Genomic DNA, 20,807 nt, shown 5'->3' with positions numbered 1-20,807 from the left:
TTCTTGTGAAAGTCGAGGATAAATTCTTTTTCCTCTTCATTTTTTTCAAGTTTACTCTTCTAAATATTGAACATTTTCTAAAAAGAACTTTTCTTTTTTAATTTCCTGAATACTTATTAGAATAAAAAAAGATATTCTGCAATCTTTGAATCTGTTGTTGCAGTCTTGAAGAGAATTTTATTCTCACAATAAGAGAAACAGATAATTCAAAGAATCAATCACAGAATCAACCAGGTTGGAAGAGACCTCCAAGATCATCCAGTCCAACCTAGCACCCAGCCCTATCCAGTCAACTAGACCATGGCACTAAGTGCCTCATCCAGTCTTCTCTTGAACACCTCCAGGGACGGTGACTCCACCACCTCCCTGGGCAGCCCATTCCAATGCCAATCACTCTCCCTGGCAAGAACTTCCTCCTAACATCCAGCCTATACTTCCCCTGGCACAACTTGAGACTGTGTCCCCTTCTTCTGTTGCTGATTGCCTGGCAGAAGAGACCAACCCCCACCTGGCTAAAATGTCCCTTCAGGTAGTTGTAGAAAGCAATGAGGTCACCCCTGAGTCTCCTCTTCTCCAGGATAAATGACCCCAGCTCCCTCAGCCTCTCCTCATAGGATTTGTGTTCCAGGCCCTTCACCAGCTTCGTTGTCCTTCTCTGGGCATGTTCCAGCACCTCAACATCTCTCTTGAATTGAGGAGCCCAGAACTGAACACAATACTCAAGGTGTGGCCTGACCAGTGCTGAGTACAAGGGAAGAATAACCTCCCTTGTCCTACTGGCCACACTGTTCCTGTTACAGGCTGGGATGCCATGGGCTCTCTTGGCCACCTGGGCACACTGCTGGCTCATCTTCAGCTACTATCTACCAGTACCCCCAGGTCCCTTTCTGCCTGGCTGCTCTCCAGCCACTCTGTCCACAGCCTGTAGCACTGCTTGGGTTGTGGCCAAAGTGTAGAACCCTGCACTTGGCCTTGTTAAATCTCATCCCATTGTCCTCTGCCCACCCATCCAGCCTGTCCAAGTCTCTCTGCAGGGCTCAAAAGTTTCAGAGAAAAATGACTGCTGAAAATATGACTAAAGGTAACACACTGGAAGCATCATAAGGATTATTTCCTTATTATCTTTATTTATTTTCCTTATTATTTATATTATTATTATTAAATTTTCTCTTTAGAAGGTGATTTGAGGCAAAGTGCTCTTTGCATATATATTTTCAAGAGCAACTCAAGGTAAAACTGAATGCACCAATAAATTAAATAAACATAAATTAAATAAATGCAATGATTTATTATTGGTTTCCCTTCATGACAGCTATTACAGTTTAAATCCTTCTGGAGAAAAAGCATAATAGGATATTTTTAATCCCCCCCTCTTTTTTAATTAAAAAACTTAAATGTAATCAATTGTTTCAGTGCAGTGGAAAAACATCTATGCAAAAATAAATACATAGAACTAAAGCAAAATCAAATGAACGAAACAAAACAAAAAGAAAACAAACAAAAAACCAACAAAAAAATATACCCAACCCAAAATAAAACAAAATAAAGCAAATATAAAACACAAGCAAACAAAACTACTACCTGAGGGGAGGTTGTAGCCAGGAGGAGGTTGCTCTCTTCTCTCAGGTGGCCAACACCAGAACGAGAGGACATGGCCTCAAGCTACATCAGGGGAAATTTAGGCTCGAGGTGAGGAGAAAGTTCTTCACTGAGAGAGTCATTGGACACTGGAATGGGCTGCCCGGGGAGGTGGTGGAGTCGCTGTCCCTGGAGCTGTTCAGGGCAAGATTGGATGTGGCACTTGGTGCCATGGTCTAGCCTTGAGCTCTGTGGTAAAGGGCTGGACTTGATGATCTATGAGGTCTCTTCCAACCTTGGTGATACTGTGATACTGTGAAAACCATACCTAATTTAGTTCCCGGATGCAGCCCAGAGAAGGTAGACAGAGAAAATAAAGTAGCTTTATCCAGCCTATTTTTTTTTTTTCAGTTTCTCTTTCTGTTTGTCATAATATAGAAATTTCTTTTCAATAGTGAAAGGAAATACTTAATGGTAGAGACATAAACTAAGCTGTTTTGACATGCATTTATGTTCTTGCACAGTGTCTCCAAAATCTACTAACATCTTGAAATGAATGCAAAAATTTTAAGTCATTTTTATCAGGTTAATACTTTTGCATATATTAAATGTTCAGCTCACGCAGATAAATTCAGATCTTGTTTTTAAATTTAACTTTATTTTATCTCTTTTGCTGAACTGAAAGCTGAAGTGACAAGAACTGAAAGGAATTTAAATACGGCTAGCTAAGGAAGTCAAATCACTACATCTTTTCACACATTGTCATCTGGAAGAATTCAGAAGAGCAGTGAGAGATTTTTTTTCCTAAGATCACACAGACCAATGTGAGTTGTTGATTCAGCTCCTCTAGCAAGAGTACTGCAGGACATAAATGTAAGATATAATAGACATAAAAGCATTATCTGCAGCTATGACTGCAGGTCTGACCTCTGGAGATACAAAAAAATGGGATGAAGAATAAATCCTGGATTCAAGCAGGATTATTTCCATCCACTGTCATCTCATACACAATTATAAAAGCTTCTGATAAGGCAAATTGCTCCAAGGGAGTTCACTTTCTGGAATATACACTGCTGAGTCCTCGCCAGACTAACAGGTCTGAGTCAGTCCTATGCTAATCATTTTATTCATAGCCTGGTTGTTCATGTGCCTTATAATCTTGGAGCTTGTTCAAAACAAATGATGGCAGTAACAAGCCACAGGCTGAACTTTCCTCTGGATTTTTTTTTTTTTAAGAAAACATCTCCCTGCATATGGCAAACAACATCTGCTGAACCAAATGAGGAAGAAATCCTCAGTGGCTAGGATGGAGAAAAGGATACTATGCGAAGATCAGGGAGAAGTCCTATCCCACTGAAGCCAGAGGGAATTCTGCCTCAGGCTCCAAGCAAGCTGGGAATGTGCTCTTCACCTGCATGCCCACATTTGTCAAAACTCTGAGCTGCATAAACTAACTCCTCTATGGCTCTACTTCTTCTAGTTGAATGTGATTGGCTACTGGAATGGGCTGCCCGGGGAGGTGGTGGAGTCGCCGTCCCTGGGGCAGTTCAAGGCAAGGTTGGACGTGGCACTTGGTGCCATGGTCTAGCCTTGAGCTCTGTGGTAAAGGGTTGGACTTGATGATCTGTGAGGTCTCTTCCAACCTTGGTGATACTGTGATAATACTTCAATCTTCTAATAAAAGCTGTAGTCTTATTGACATCAGCTTGTATACTGTAGTTCAGAGGCACACAGCACTTCACCGATGCTTCTTAAAGATGCAGGTGTTGTGGTTCATACACCTATTTGTGGTCAGCCAAAGGTTGGTGTTCTGAATTCAGCTCATTAATAACTTTAACAGTAGACATTTCCACAAACATAAAAAATCCTAAGAATCAACTTCTTCCTGTATGGTAATTCTAGTTACTTTTTTTTCTGCTGAGTACAATTAAGGTTTTGTCCTACACTTAGAGGGGTGATAGTCTATAAGACACTGTCATTGCTTGTAGACAGTAAAAAGTCTTTTCTGAGACAAGAGCACTTTTTCCAGCCTCTGTGAGAATAGCAAAGCACTCAAAAGGTGTGTCCCACAGTTTGGAATTGCCTTTTATGTCAGAGTTATGTTGAAGGATGTCACATTTAATCAGTTTTAATACTTTTCAGCTCGTGTTTTCATACATAGAAGCATAAAAGAAAGCACAATGACGTTCAACTGATGTTGGAATTAGAGTAAATCAGTGATCCAACTGTGCATAATTCAGACTCACCAGATTTATTTCTTTCCACTAGAGAATGTCTGTCAGAGCCAGGAAAAAGTTTTATCACCAGGCTAAATTCATATCAACAATTAAATAATCGTTTACAGAAACAGCAATTTTGCCTTACAAATAGCACAATGACTCCCTGAAGTCCTTTTTTTTTTTCCCTTCCTGAATCCCTCAACTCTTTTCTCTTTCGTGTCAGTACATTTTTAGGTCTTTGCATCAAAACTTTTGTTTGCCTGGGATTACAACCATCCTCTATCTTTCATGAAAAAGAAAAGCACACAAAAACTACTCACACTTGAGGTTGGAGAAATAGTTATTTTTATTTGAACTGATTAGCTGCTAGCAATAAACCAAAATGTAAATAACTGAAGAGGATGATCCAGACAGAAAAAAATTCTTTTTGTCTCTAGTATCAGATCTGGAGGAGATAAGAAGGGAAAGAAGAAAAAGAAAAAAAAAGGACTATGGCCTAATACTGTTTTGCCTCAGTATGGTGGATATTTTTGTGAGTTTAGTGATTTGTTAGCATAGGGATCTCTGAAGGGAGATGACCTGGAATACAGAAATGGGAGTAGAAGAGATTCAATTTCTGAGGAGAGAACAGGACAGTGTGAACAATTGCAGGCAAGGAGATTTCAACACAGCCTCCCAGAGCTCCAAGTATTCTCTCTCTGCTTAAAGACACACTGAAATTAGGGGGGAAACTACATCAGTGCAGTGAGGCAGCCTCTGAAGGGAGGGGAATCCAAAAATGGAAGACCATTTGTACAGGATTATTTTATTGTAAACTCATAATCCAGGGCATCCTTAATAAACACATTGAGTTCACACAGACCTTTCTACAACTTCAAGAATGCAGAACTGGAAGAGAGCACTGAATCACTGAGTCTTATTTCCTGTTACTTTGGGCAACATCTTGCAAGATATCTTTCATAAACTTGAAGAAGATCCCAAAAGCCTTTATGAAGGAAGTTGCTATCACAGAATCATAGAACAGAATCATAGAATCTAATAGGTTGGAAGAGACCTCCAAAATCACCCAGTCCAACCTAGCACACAGCCCTATCCAATCAACTAGACCATGGCACTAAGTGCCTCAGCCAGGCTTTTCTTGAACATCTCCAGAGATGGCGATTCCACCACCTCCTTGGGCAGCCCATTCCAATGCCAATCACTCTCTCCATCAAGAATATCCAGCCCAAATTCCCCGGCACAACTTGAGGCTGTCCCCCTTTGTTCTATTGCTGGTTGCCTGGCAGAAGAGACCAACCCCCACCTGGCTACAACCTCCCTTCAGGTAGTTGTAGACAGCAATCAGCGTCCATTTCATAGATGAGGAAACTTGATCCTTGGAGAGGTGAAGTGAGAAAGTCATGACCATCCAATAGTCCAGTAGAAAAACTTATACTCACTATTTATACTTGTTTTTCCAAATATTTTTTTTCCCAAGGATCCTCCCTATGCTGTAACCCCTGTGCTGGTCAAGAGCTTTTAAAGGTGTTTTCCAGATTTCAAAGATCAATGTCCCACAATACCATTGTTGTTCATGCTTTCAATGCTTTGCCTTACTGATTTATGTTAAGAAGGACTCCGTGCTCTGCAGTAATACTGGAGAAATTCTTCAGCTCACATTTTTTTCTGGCATTTCTGGGAACACAAAATTGCTCCCTAAGTGACTGGCTTCTGGAAGCCATTGAAAAAACAACATGAAGCCCTCAGTTTCTGAATAAAACTTTCCACCTGTCCTTATGGATGCAGAGAAAGCGTTCTATTTTGTCAATTACAATAGATAACACTAGGGTCATTACTTGAAATGGCTATGTATTAAGTACAGACCACCCCAGAATGCCTTCAAACATGAACAGGAACAAAAAACTATCACTATTCATGGGCTGGGACCTGCCAGTCAGAGTGAGACTGAACGCCTGTCAGTCTCCTCATATTTGACTTGGAAGCAACTCATATCAATATGTAGTCAGGAAATGGCTCTTTAATCACTGCAAAGTCTCTCCTGATTTTAAGGATTAAATCAGCCACAGGCTGCTTGAGTCTTTTTCTGGTTGCTTTTTGGTTTTTTTTTTAACTTCTCCAAGATAACTGATGATAGCATTTGAGAATGATTAGCCATGCCGCACAGCAGAAGCATACAGCTTGCTCTGATTTCATGCCTTACAGTCCATGCTGTACCACAGTGATCTCAGATAACAGGACATCCCAAAACATCTGACAGATTTGTCTGTGAGTGATATATGGGGGTAAAGACAACTTGAAATATGGAAGGAAAATAAATTACCCAATAGATGAACTAGAATTGATGTAGTAAGATGAGCCAGGAGTGGAGCAGCATCTCCATGAAGATACCAGTGAGGTGAGATTCAAAAGGCATCTCCTGCAAAGTACAGTTAGGAGTGCTACTGTTCCAGGAGGAGTGGCCAATGGGATGACTATATGTTCACAAAGGTACCCTTAAGAATAGCAAAATGGCATCTGCTGCAGGCAGCTCTATAACAGCAAGTGGCAGCCAAAGACACCATAGCAATGTACTTTGGAAAAGTAGTGGAGATAAGGGAGAGGGCAGAGAGGAAACAAACCCCCAGGGCACAGGACTCTAGAATGGGCCAAAAGCAGGATGTCTTGGTGGGAGATGAGAAGAGGAGACGATGAGGGGACTGTCTGCCATGATTGCAATGAGAAACTGAAGTTTCAGGTGGGAGAAGACTTGGGCCATACTAGCCACTCTTAAGAGAGAAGAAATGATGTGTCCTGGGGGGTGGGAGATGCAAAGAGACACTGGATGTGGATGTGCATTGTGTAAGCATCTGCACAGTTTCACAGCAGAAGCCCAGATGAGCATTGAGTATAGGTATGGAAAAGCACAGCTTACACATTATCAACATCCTGAATCACTGAATTCTCCCTGAGATGGCCAAAGTCTCCCTGGAGGATAGTGGTTTGATGCTCAGTGTGTATAAGTGGCACAAGGATGGCAGAACACCTTTTTCTCTGTCACCAAGTGAGTTGTTGCTGGGCCCATCAAGTCAGCTCCCACTCTTTCACAGAGATTTGGCTGGCTTCAAGTGCAGAAATACTCCCCAGCCTGTCACATAGCCAAACAAATCCTCTTGGAACTTGTTTTTCTCAGATTCTGCATTTCTCTAGTAACACGTGCCATGTTCCACTTACCATTCTCCACACTTTTTTCTCTCCAGTATTAGATTTACAGTGGAAACAAAGTCCTGCTCTGGCAGTCCCTCACCCTCCTCCTCCTAGTAAACTTTTTGTTTCTTTTTCTTGATGTCTAAAAGACCCCCAAAAATGAACTATCAGGGAAAATTTTGCAGCAAAAAGTTTCCCTTTTGCTATGAGATTTTTTTTCCCCACAGAGACTGATTCTTTGCAAGTTGTTGGTACTCAAACACATGCTAAAGCCTGCTCACCCACCTCATTCAAACTCAGAAAAGGTGCAGCCAGCCAAATGGACTGTCTTGTTCCACATTTCTGCCATCCAGTGAAATGAAATGGAGAAAAGGCTGAATTCATTTGGTTCCTCATGGCTTATTGAAAAGCCACTGAAATCAGCAGCATGACTTCTTTTAATGTATGTGGAGTGAGTCAGGCTGTACGACCTTAGTTAGAAATACCAGCAAGACAAGACCACGTAAGGACGAGAGTGGCATGCAAAGTAAGGCTGCAACTGCACAGACACAGCCATTTTAGACTGATGCATAAAAAGTAACTGGAAATCTTGAGACCTTTATAATACCTCAAGGAAAAAAAAAATAGGTGCAACATCAAAGTTTGCCTTCATGAGCATCTCCAGCTACAATTAGACTGCAAAGAATTAACTATTAACTTGAAGCCTCATTCCAGGCTCATTTTCAGTCTCAGAAATCATCATCTTTGCTTTAGAAACTGCAAAAAAAATAGGTGCAACTTCAAAGTTTGCCTTCATGAGCATCTCCAGCTACAATTAGACTGTAAAGAATTAACTATTAACTTGAAGCCTCATTCCAGGCTCATTTTCAGTCTCAGATATTAGCGTCTTTGCTTTAGGAACTGCAAAACTTGGGCTTTATCTCAAAGAACAACAGGATGACGAGGTCATGCTCTCACTTGGCACTCTCAGGCTGCTCTCTGCAACACAGACTTAAAATTTCTCTCAATCAATCAGTCTCACAGCAGTAATTAAACTCTAAAGATACATTTCAAAACAGTCACACAGTAAATTAACAAGTATAGAGGGCTGTACTTGGTTTTTTTTTTTCCAAGATGCTCACTGAGAATGCAAAATTCTCAGTTAATTCACCTCTTTGATACCTCCAAATTTATTCCAAGCATTTTTCCCTAAAACCATGGGAAAAGAATACACCAACGCCTCAAAATCAGCTCTTCAAGACTAGTGACTTTGTATCATTTGAATAACTGATAATATGCTCTGGATAGGTCATTTATTCCATGAAATACCTCCAGCTGTGATATTGCCTCATGCCATATTGGACTAGGCAAACATATCTCAGCCAATCTCCACAGCTGATGAGGAATTGAAAAGGTTTGATACGAGGAGTTAGAAGATAAGAATGAATAATCAGGAAGGAATAGACAGTAAGGAACAGCCTACTGAGCCAGATTTGTTTCCCTATATGTGCACATGGTTCTGCTTATGAATTTCTATCGTTATCTCTTTTCCTAGCTTTTTAAAATTTGCAAGCATTTATGACTTGGATTTTACATTGGAAAACAGATTACATATTGTCATCCCTGCTCTCTTGCTAGGTGAATGTGGTTAGTCTTTGAATTAACATTGTGAAGGGTTCCCTTTAAAGATAACATATCATTGTTGAGGGTTTAGACTATGTTTTGCTTTCATTCTTTTTAATGAGCTAGTCCCAGGATAGGAAGTGTCTGCTAAAGGTTTCACAAATGGAATGTTGGTAACAGCATAAAAGTGAATAATTTAAATACATATATACATGCACTTTTTTTTTTTTTTTAAACTGGTATGTCAGTACTAGATAAAATGCTTGGAATTTTGGCTTTAAATCTCCTGAAACGTGCACATTTCTCACTTCATCCTGCTAAATTTTGTGTTTGATTAGATGTGACAACTGCTGCTAAAAATACTGGAGTTTGTGGAGTGACAGTATAACTCCATTCTACACAAGAGTGGGCCAAATTCAGCTCCACTCAGAAGATATAAATCCTGAAATACTTCACTGGAGTCAGGAGAGCTGGTCCAGATTTGCACCCTATGAGAACAGAAACTGGCTCACAGAGTTAAGGAGTGCAATTCAACTGGCAGTCCTGGACTGATCTTTCACTTGGGTTGCACTCTTGCCAATGTGTTTTGCAACTTCTTTTCTAGTATTGACAGCTCTGAATTTTATGGGAAGATGAGAGCCTTCTCCGTTTCACCCATATTCACTTCCCATACACCTCCAATCAAGAGGAGTTGCTGGGCCAGATACTGGAGTGGTTGGTCTGCACCTGAGCTCAGCAGGCAGCATTTGTCAGTCAAAGTGAGGAGCATGGACAAATGAAAAGCCCAACAAATTGCAAAATGCACCAAAGAAGCTTCCTTCTACTAAACTGCATCAGTACTAGTTTGCATATGCCTAGCATATCCACTCCTGGGATTTGTAACAGGGGTCTAAATGAGGATTGTACATCAAAGTGCCTCATTGCTCTTCCTTGCCTTTCCCCCTCTTCTTTGCAATAGTGAAACATAGAGCTGAACAGAATAAACAGAATTGAAACTTCTGCAGCATTTTGCTTCTGCTCCACAAGGTTATAACCCATCACTCTCTAGAAGAAACATGGCTGGAGCAAGACGTGCAGGTGACACCCATGCCGTGCAAACAGTGTTCTCTCCAAGTAGCTGTAATTGCACCACACTCAGTCCACCACACTTCCCTCCTGTTTGCTCACACAGTTCTAAACATCCATTTGTGATTTGTTCCCAGTGGAATTATAAATGCAGTGGCAGATTTCAAGGATCAAAGGCAAAATTTCTTGGTATCAACACTCTGCCAGCTGAGGTGGACCACTGCATAGGGCAGGATAAGCAATACTCTTTATCTTCTTTGTACCAAAAGTGTTCTGCATTGAATGAATACATCTCAGAATTTTAGAAGAAGTATTTTACAGGTAAAAGGTAGAAGAAAAAGGCAGCTAAAAATGACTTTCACCTCATTAAGATTTCCATCTTGCACTCTTGCTGCTGCCAGTCCAGTCTGAAGGAAAGAAAGCCTTTTGGGGTTGCTCTGACAGTAAATTAGCAGTTCATAATGTCTGGAGTAGATTCAAATGTCCCGTTGGGATAATGCCTTGCTTTCTTCACTAAAACATCCTGTAGGAGAAACAGAACTAGCTGGGGTTTACCTCTCTCCATATAACAGATTACAGCTTTGGTTTTGCACAAGCAACCAAAGATGTTATGAATTTTCTGCCATGGCATTACTAGCACATATGTAAACAGAGTCATCCTATTGTACCTTCCTTTCAAATGTACTAATTCTCTCTATGGAAGCTTAAACAACATGTCTCAGGACTTGTCAAAATTCAAGAGGAGTAAGCAGCAGCTTTAAGCTTCTGGGTAGTAGTTCATGTAGTTTCCAATGCCTAGATTCCACAAGTTTCACAAGCCTCCAGAAGTTCAAAGTGCTACGTATAAGTAACCAGACTATTCCACAGTTGTTGGCACAATGTGATATCAAAGTCCTGTATTAAAAAGAACAGCCATCAAAATAGGGGAATGAATTTTCAGCTGCAACCCACAGGAATTTCTGCATCCAGATCCCATTAATCATCAGAGTTCTGCATGGAGTTCCTTGTAAAAAGCCTTTAAGATTCAGCTTAGTATGGTAAGTTATGACAAGTACGGGAGCAGGGCCAAATTCTGCCCTCAGTTGTATCTCAGCAATACCATTAGCTTCTGTCAAGTTGCACAGCTGCAGTCAAAGTCAGATCTGGTCATTTGTCTAGTGTGTAGCTCTCACAGCACATCAGTTTCAATGAGCCCATTTATACTCTTTAAAACCAAACACGTAACTAGCGCTTGGTTAAAGTGGGAACCAAAATGAAGTTTGAGATGTGTCTTCTTACAGTAAGAAGAGTTCAACATTGAGGTTTCTGCCAGAATACACAAGTCTGACACTATCAGATGAAGGATGTCATGGGATATTTAATTACCAAAATTAGCCAGAGGGATCCAGGTCTTGAGTCTCAACAGAAAAACATGTGAAATGTATACTCGGTGTTTACATTTCATGAACAGCTTCTCTTTATTTTTTTCATAAGTTTTCATTTTTTCAGTGCTTCAGAATAAATATATGCTAGCTTAAAATGTTATTTTTTTTCCATTCCAAATGACAGAAGGAACCATTTAAAGTGTTGTGGTAAGCTTAAAAGAAGAAATCAAGTTAGTTTTTCTTCCATAGCTGGATAGAACTAATATTTGCTACCCAATTTAGGTAGCAGTTTAATTTCAGAAGGAAAAAAAAAAGAAATAAGAAGTTGTGCACAAAACATTTGGCTTTATGAAACAGTCACAACTATTTTTCTTGGCTTCTGCTCACTGGCAGGCAAAGGGGGTGGTTTAAATATAAAGCATGGATTTTACAGTACATCTTTACCATACATGGACAATGGTGGAGACACACCTCTTCACGGAGCAATCAAGATGTGAAAGCTACAATTTACAATAAGTAATTGCACACCAAAGGAAAACATTGCATCTGCTGCCCTTACCGCAAGGATCCCCGAATGGTATTTTCTTCCCGAGTGCTCAAGCTAAAGCTCAACCAATGAATCATCTACTGTTGCTTCTGTAACTTGTGTAGTTTGAAATGTGCTACTTTTTGGCAGTAATTTTCTGATGGCTTAAAAAGAATGCAAACCAGACACGGTGAGGCTGGATCAGCAAACTTAATAAGAGGTAAGAGAGCTGGTGCTTCTGGGAGGCATGGCATTTGTGAACTGTGTCAAAATGGAAATCAGAAATAGAAAACCAGAGTTACCTGGCAGGCTTCCATAGAAATGTTTGATTTTTATAAATAAAAAAGATCTCAAAAAAAGACTTGGATAAAGGCATATATACATATATATATATACATATATATATAAATCTGAGGCAGAATCATATTCGGTTCATTCAAGCACTCACTTGGCACCTACATTTTAAGCACTTAGTGACATTGAGTTAAATGCTTACATTCCCTTTACAGTCAGAAGGAGAAACAGAGGGCTGCCAAGCAGAAGGGTCTGAACACTAAGACTTTCTTCTTGAAGCCTTCAAAGTCACCTGTCCTCTTCTGTTGACTGCAACAGCAAGTGCACAGTTACTCTGGGAGAGCTGCTTCATCGGGTTTATAAAATATAGGAACAAGTCAGATGTCTATGTTAGACTAACTGGATCTGACCTTGATTTCTGATCAAGATAGGTAAACTAACTGAGCTGCAGACTCCCACTGAGCTGCCTATGTAGTACAAGAAAGCAATCCGTGAAATCAAGTCCAACAAAAACACTACTAATCAGAGGACTATTTACCAAGACTATCACAAGGTATGACAGAGGCCAAAAACTCAGGGATTCCAGGCAGATTAGAGCTGTATCGGCACAATAAATGTATCCATGTCTATAAACCACAGAAATCACTTCATTCATCTACAAGAATGTACATTACCAACCATCAATAGTACCAACTATCAGTAAGTTTGTCCAGCAATTTCCCCATCATAAGTGTTTTCAGTAGCTCAGAAGATTATTAAACTTTAACCACTTAAGCTGCTTCAGACTGAATGTTGAGCCGTCTTTAACAAAACAGTCTTTCAAAACTCCTTAGCCAAAAAACATCAAGGATTTCCAAGAGTTCAGCCAGAAGAGAATACATATTTTTGTCCATATTTTAGAAAATCTGGCAGATTTTAGTCTAACAGTAGTTGACCTCATCTCCTTGTGAAAAGACATAATACTGCACAGGGACCCTTTGTGTCAAGAATATGCTTTCAGCTCCCCCTAAGAAAATCTACCCTCACAACAGCACTAATTGTGCTCTGGGGATATAGTTCTCCCTGTATGACTGAAAAAAGCTTCCTAAACAGGCTGAGACTAAGCTCACATGAAAGTTCAGCTAGTTAAAATTGGAAAAGATGGACTACCTATTGGATATGCCTCCTATTTCTGGTTTAATTAGCCTGGATAAACTAATTACATGGCTGATGGAAAAGGCAATCTGTAGTAAAGAATGGTGACAAATTCAGAGCACACTAGTTTGGCAAAGGTGGTTAGAGTTCTAACTGTGAAACTCTTAGTCATCTGCCAGATGCACTCACCTGCCCCCAGAGACTTTCCAGGGCATCTGGGCTCTTAAATTTACCAGCTCAGTAAAGCTGTCCATGCTCAAATATTAGGGACACTCCTTTAATACAATATCGATGCAAATGTTCTGATTTAGCAGCAGAGGAGGTATAGACTAAACTGAAAAGGTCACTTTTACACCCAAAGGACTTTCCACACTCTCAAAGATACTCAGGGTGTGGTTAGATCATCTTAACTTTGTCTATATAACCAGTAAAACTTTCCCATGTCAACAGGCCTTTATCTGCAGAAAATCTAACTGCATAAGGGAATGGGAGTTCAAGGAGGTCTAAATTACCATATGACCATCTTCAATTACAATGAACCATGAATTTGGCTGAAGTGCCTTGAGCACAGGAAGCGCTCTAGTCCTACTTAGCTGTGGTGCTGTTTTTGTCAGTGCTGCAGCCTAGCCTGCTGAGGGATAGCACAGACAGCTCAAGTATGCAGCACTTTGGCAGAAGGAGGCCAGACAAAAATTGCCTTCAGTGGTGAAGGAAAACAGGGCTCCAGCAATGCCTCCCTGGAGTGCCACAAACTGAATCACCAGCTTGACTCCCAGGTTCGCCAGCTTTTACTGCCATGGCTTTGCTCTTCCCTCACTGGAGCCAGGCAGGCAGGTGTGTCACATGTGTCCAGCTGACAGCCTTTGCCCTCACAACTCGATTTCCTCTTTTACACAGGCTCTGCTTAAGCTCCTAATCTTGTGTTTAGGACATCATGCTCTGTTGCCATGGAAGTTATGGGGATGTCAGAGTTTTAGCATAATGACTTCACTGTAGAGTTAGAGCTGGGAGTAAGGGAGATTAACCAAGAGCGAAACCAGCACTGTAGCTGTGACTACTTGATTGCTAGCATGTATGGAGATTCTCTGAGTCCAAAACACAGCCCTAAGGAAAGACAAGAAAGTGCTCTGATGAGTGCTTTGTGGTTCAGCTCCCCTTTGGCTGAGATTTTCTGCAAGACATGGGGCTAGAGCTCGTGCTTGTTCAGGTTTCTTAGAGCATTGCAGTTCATTACCTCCTCCCAATCAGCCCCTCACAAACTTCCCAAATGAACTACATTTGTACATGTGGTAAAGCAAGTTAAATTTCAGAGCACTTTTCTATAGCCAAGACATCAGTTTTTTCTTCTTCCTCTCTGAAATCTGCTGTTTGAGTCCTTATTGATTGTCCTGGTTTGCTGAAGCGACATCTGTAAGTCCCTATCTTGTTTGGTAATTCTCACTCTAAATCTCAGCTCAAATCATCTCATGATAAATCCCTTTCCCTCATCATTCTCACCCCATCTGCTCTCCCTAGGGACACCTTTATTTTCTATCTTCCAAGCTCATCTCTTCGAATGGCAAGGAAGCTGTCAGCTGCTGTGAAGATTTGTGGGGCACTAAATCTTATACATTAAACCTTTAAATACATTTATCCAGGTAAAAGATTTTGAAGCAAATATATAAACTCTGAGGGTTTGCTAGCATATGGCATAATGATTAGCAACCATATACCAATGATTTTCATCCTCTTTATTATCATTATTTTAACAGTCTAAAATCTCTTTTCCATTTATCGGCTCACTTGAAAAAAAAAGTTCTATTTGGTGCATCTTTCATCAGTTTCATCATTCTCATTACTGAAGTAATGGCTGAAGCCAAAAGTCATCCATTTCATTAGGTTAAACACCCCACAGCACAGATTCTGACCCTAGCCTGTCTGCAAGAAAGTTTCTGATGAGGTTTTCTTTCTAAGTATACGTAGCATCAGACCCATCCAAGCTGTTTTGGGTCTCAATAGTCACCAACAACATACAAAGTCTTAAAAAAAGTAGCTAGAGAGTCTTTTCCTGAATGCCATGTGTTTCATTTCCAAGAGTGAATCACAGCATGGTTTAATCTTTTGTTCATCCAACTTCATTTGTCCATTGCCCGAGTGCAAATATGAGCCATTCACCAAATCCGTATGCCAGGATTCCTGCCTACTGGAAGCTTTTAATATCTGCTAATATATCAAAAGGCAAATGGCAATTTTGGTCAAAACTGGCCACTTTTTAAACTTACTTTTCACTAGTTAGGAAAGACAAGGCTCTGACATTTTCTAGCACGTGCTGTCTGTGCCAAGTCTGAATTACCAACTGCTTTGTGAGTTTCTGTGTGTATCACACAGTAGGGCACTCGCAGGGTTAACAGGAAAATACAGAAAAGAAATGGCAGGGATCCGTGATAGGTAGGATGAAGTCATCTGGTCCATCTTTTGCCAATACAGGCCTGTTCCCTACAGTATATCAAAGTACAAGCACTTTTCATAAAATAAAGAGAGATCAGCCATAGTTAGAAGCCTCAGCTATGACCCCAGAAGAAGGAATAGGTGTCTCATGCTGATCCAGGGTAGCCGTGCACAACTGCTCTGCTGAAGGATGGCCACAGAGTCTCACCGAGACCAGCTAATTACAACTGGATTACTGCTTTCTGAATGATATAGACCTTCTCATCCTATTTATTCTTAAGTCTCCTCTCCCTTCAGGAGGAGCCCCTGGATCTAAGTTTATTCTGGTTTCTGAAATATACTCATGTTTCCAGCTTTTCCTGAGCTGTTTTTGTGCTGTTAATGGAAAGTTGTTTTTCATGGAGGGAGAAACTCAGCATCCCTGCCCTATGGCACAGGGATGAACTCACTGGTTTTGGCTCACTGACACTTCAGGCAGATTTATTCTCTGTAGATGGCTTCTCTGCAGGCACCAGTGCAAGCAAGGGCTACAGAATGAGGCCTTGAGGTAGTAAGACCAAATTTAACTGCATAACACATCTCATGTGCAGTGAAATAAATGTGGTAAACCACCAATGATTCATCATTTACTTATTGTACAAAACAAACAGGTTTTCTTCTGAGTCACACACGGGCTGAGAATTTTTTCCTTCTCAAGCAAAACAATAACCAGTGTTACTTCAAGGTCGAGTGAACAAAGTTCAGATAAAATAAATTCTTGAACTTTTATTCAAATGAGGAACATGAATATAAACTTATTTAATGTTCTGAGAGGTTTGGAGATTTCGTTTTTCCATCTGATGGTGCTGCAAGGCATGTTATTGTGCAACTATGGGCCACAGAGGATGGTGGAGTGTGGAAACGCTGGCATCCATTTGAAGGTCATGAGACCCTTTTCCTCCTTCTCCTCCAACTTTTAGAGTGTGCTGTTAGAAGTCATCCAAACATGTTACATTCAAAACTGACCTAGCATTTGTGTTCTGTTGAAATGTGTCCACCTGTTGGTACTTCAGCAAAAGAGGTTGTTCACTTTTCAAAACTGAATAAAGTATAGAACCATAGAATCATGGAATCACAGAATCGTAGGATCAGTCAGGGTTAGAAGGGACCACAAGGATCATCAAGTTCCAACCCCTCTGTCATGGGCAGGGACACCTTACCCTAGATCAGGCTGGCCACAGTCTCATCCATCCTGGCCTGAAACACCTCCAGGCATGGAGCCTCAACTGCCTCCCTGGGCAACCCATTCCAGGCTCTCACCACTCTCATGCTAAACAATTTCCTCCTCACATCCAGCCTGAACCTCCCCACCTCCAGCTTTGTTCCATTCTCCCTAGTCCTGTCATTCCCTGATATCCTGAAAGGTCCCTCCCCAACTTTTTTGTAGCCCCCCTTCAAATACTGGATTATTGAATCATTGAACTCAGTTCTGGAGAGAGACAGGAGAACAGGAAGGGAAAATAACATAAATAACTAAATATGGGGACAAGTGAAACAACTGGGAAAAGCATTTACTTTTGTCCTGGATTGGAGCAATTTTGAAACAAAAATCTATTTCAGCAAAGAAGCCCTGTTTTAGACCTGTAGGGCTTGGGGCTTCAGACTGTGAACTGTATATGGATTATTTGGCTCTTAGTTTAAGAACCTTAAGTCTGTACTGCCTGCCACAGATTTCAGTGTTAAGCAGAAAGAGACGTGTGATGCATATCACCTCAGGAAATTCCACATGTCTTTTGCTGAGGGCTGGTGAAGCAGCTACAGCTGTCAGCAGGTTCATATGGCAGATCCTTGAAAAGTTACGGACTTCTAAACTCCAGTTGAAACTTAGGACTTGTTTCAGTGACACATTCAATATAAATACTGCTGCCAACATCCAAGTCTATGATATCACAGAATCATAGAATCATAAATCAACCAGGTTGGAAGAGACCTCCAAGATCATCCAGTCCAACCTAGCACCCAGCCCTAGCCAGTCAACTAGACCATGGCAATAAGTGCCTCATCCAGGCTTCACTTGAACACTTCCAGGGACGGTGACTCCATCATCTCCCTGGGCAGCCCATTCCAATGCCAATCACTCTCTCTGCCAACAACTTCCTCCTAACATCCAACCTATACTTCCCCCAGCACAACTTCACACTGTGTCCCCTTCTTCTGTTGCTGGTTGCCTGGCAGAAGAGACCAACCCCCACCTGGCTACATCCTCCCTTCAGGTAGTTGTAGACAGCAATGACGTCCCCCCTGAGCCTCCTCTTCTCCAGGCTAAACACCCCCAGCTCCCTCAGCCTCTCCTCATAGGGTTTGCATTCCAGGCCCCTCACCAGCTTTGTTGCCCTTCTCTGGACACTTTCCAGCACCTCAACATCTCTCTTGAATTGAGAAGCCCAGAACTGGACACAGCAGCATAGAGTAGGCTCTAACTTCATAAAGATATGAAATGTTTCTTAGAGATGTAAGTTAATTAGTGAACAGCATCCATTTGTATGGGTTGCCCTCAGCAGCAGGCAACATGTTTGCTTCCATACATGCCACAAAAAAAAGCTTTTGGGATCTCAGTTACTACCACTGGCTGCTATCATCTGTCTGTATGTTATGTTTTCTACATCATCACTTAACTGACACATTTCATCGTGTAGCATATCTTATTAACACACTGCACTGTCAATACACAGAGTGGGAAGCTGGTTTGGCAAATGTAATGGAGGAAGATGCAGATGTGCTCAACTGAAGTGTGAAAGAGAGACCTGAGTGGCAGAAAATGATGGAAATATTTATCAGTGGCCATGAAATAAAGTTTAAGGCAGCAAATTGTGCTTGAGGTGGTGGCTAGCTCCCTAAGACAGTAGAGGTAAATGAGAAGACTGAATCAGAAGGCATGGAGCCTTAACAGAGACAACTGAAATCTCTGAAAATAGCATTTTGCTACTTTTCTGGGGTCAAATGACATCTCCAAATGAGAGGAGAAAGTAAAAGGGAAAAGTAAGACTTTTACAATACCTTTTGAGGAATTTCAAGAGAAATAAGGAGACTAAAGACCAAGAGCTATGAAGGTAGAAAAGAACCAAGAGAAGAATGATGGAAGACAAGAAAGAATGTGTGTCAAAGAAGATTATCAACAACAGCAAGAAGATGAAGCAAATTAAGCAGTTTGGATGTTCAAGAGTTCTCTAAAGAAACAGCTTTGAAGAATAGAGTGTTTAAAGAGCAGAAGAGAGCAGGAAAGGACTTTAGTCTGTAGTCAGACCCCTGAGTCAGGTAGTTAGAACTGTGTCTAGAAATAAGCAAGCAAGGCAGTTAGTGGAGAAGTTATATGAAGAGATAAGTGCAGAGGAATATGGAAAAGTAGGAATAAAATATATCAGGAGGTTATGCAATAGTGAGAGAGACAGAGAAAATGGTATCTAGAAATAGAGAGAAGGAGATAGAATTAAGCAATTAGGGTTGGGATTCACACAAACACATGTACACGTGTTAGGGCACAACTAGTTTCATCCTAATGCAAGAAGCAAAAGGCAGGTGTGATGAATCACATGCTAAAAGTGTCAGTTTCCCTTCATTATCTACAAAACAAGTCCAGATGCAAACACATTGTCAGTATCAATACTTATGCATTTGTGAGGGATACGAGAAGGAAAGAATATTTGGTAAGAAAGGTTAAAAGAGTTAAAACATAAGATGAAGAACAACACCAAACAGTGAGCAGGAAGGAAGGTGAGAAGTAGGATGTAGAAGAGACTGTATGACTTCTGACAGACAAAAAAAAAAAAAAAAAAGGAAAGAAAGGGGGAAAAAAGGTCTAACATAACAATGGTACCTGCTCAAGAAGCCTTTAATACCTACAAATTCAACTGTATCCCTTGAAACTCAGGATATTATGGGCGATAGCAGAAAGAGGTAGATCCAGCTTGTTCTATCCATGCCAGAATCACAGATGGGCAGATGAGTAGTAGAAGGGACACAAATCCTGACCAGACATCAACTGTTTTTTCCTCCAGGTGCAACATACTCCCACTTGTGCAGTACTGTTCCCAAGAAATGCAGGTCTTGCACAAAGATTAAGTATAGAATCATAGAATCAACCAGATTGGAAGAGACCTCCAACATCATCCAGTCCAACCTAGCACCCAGCTCTAGCCAAGCAACTAGACCATGGCACTAAATGCCTCATCCAGTCCTTTCTTGAACAACTCCAGGGACGGTGACTCCACCACCTCCCTGGGCAGCCCATTCCTCAAATGCAGCCCCAAGTAAACATGATTAAAGTACTTTTGGACTTCAGCTTGTAAGTCCCCACTCAGTTGATGGACTGAAACACATGGACTCACTGCTCAGGCTTTTGCTTGTCCTGGAATCTCTGCCTCTAGTTGACATGACCTAAATTGCACCATGTGCATACTTGAGAAAGAGCAATATTTCCATACTCATAACCAATATTTTTAACCAGACAGGACTTTGGGGGAGGGGGGTGGGGGGGGGAATGGGAGTGTGTGCAGGCCAGAAGAGAAGCATAACACTAATTTGGAAAAGTTGAATAATTAACATTTGGAAAAACTCTCATCTTTCAGGGTGTTATGGGAACAACTCTCAGCCTTTTCTTCTTGTGTAGCTAGGACTGGCTACTGAGGAAGTCATGATTATACCTTCCTTGTTGTCACACTGCCAGCTCAGTGTCCAAGCTCAGAGGCATTCAGGGACAAGCATTTTCCATTACTTTTACTACTGAACCTAGCTAAAATCACCAGACAGGAAACACAAACAAGGACCAAGAAAACAGAGCAGCTCCATTTCCTGCCATCACTGGGCTGCTGAGAGTTTAGCAGCTTTTCAGACAGGGGTGTAGCTCAACACAACCAGTCAGGAATAAGAACAGATGGAATAGTTTCTCCAGAGACTAAAAGTCCTGTTATAGTGGTTGTATAAGGAGATTCATGCCTTAGATCCTGAACAGGACTCCTCTGGGCTCAGCAGCACGTTGCCTCTTCTCTCTGACACTTTGGAAGCACCTGGACTCAGTGCAATCAAAGCCTGTAACACAGTGATACACTCATTCACTGCTTTCTTGCCTCCATCCCTCCTTGCCTCACTCCTTCCCTCCCTCTCTCATCTCTGCTTAAGGGAGCATCCTCTTGTTCCTTCTTCATTTCCTTAGAAGAGAGCAGAAACAAGGAGCAAGTGAAAGCAGGCAGCAAGGCATGAAGTATCCAAATTAATACAAACTGTCCTTCAATCACTTCAGCAATTGGTACAGGCAGTGTAAAAAGTCCATTTCATTTCCTTACTGTACCAGATGGCATATGGAATGGCTTGTCCATGGAAGACACCAACAAGCCCAACAACTGCATTTAGTTGCCACAGGTGGTAAACTAAATGGGAGCC

The sequence above is a fragment of the Pogoniulus pusillus genome, chromosome 7 (assembly GCF_015220805.1).
Source record: "Pogoniulus pusillus isolate bPogPus1 chromosome 7, bPogPus1.pri, whole genome shotgun sequence".
In the NCBI taxonomy this organism is placed as follows: Eukaryota; Metazoa; Chordata; class Aves; order Piciformes; family Lybiidae; genus Pogoniulus; species Pogoniulus pusillus.
This window is presented reverse-complemented; position numbering follows the sequence as displayed.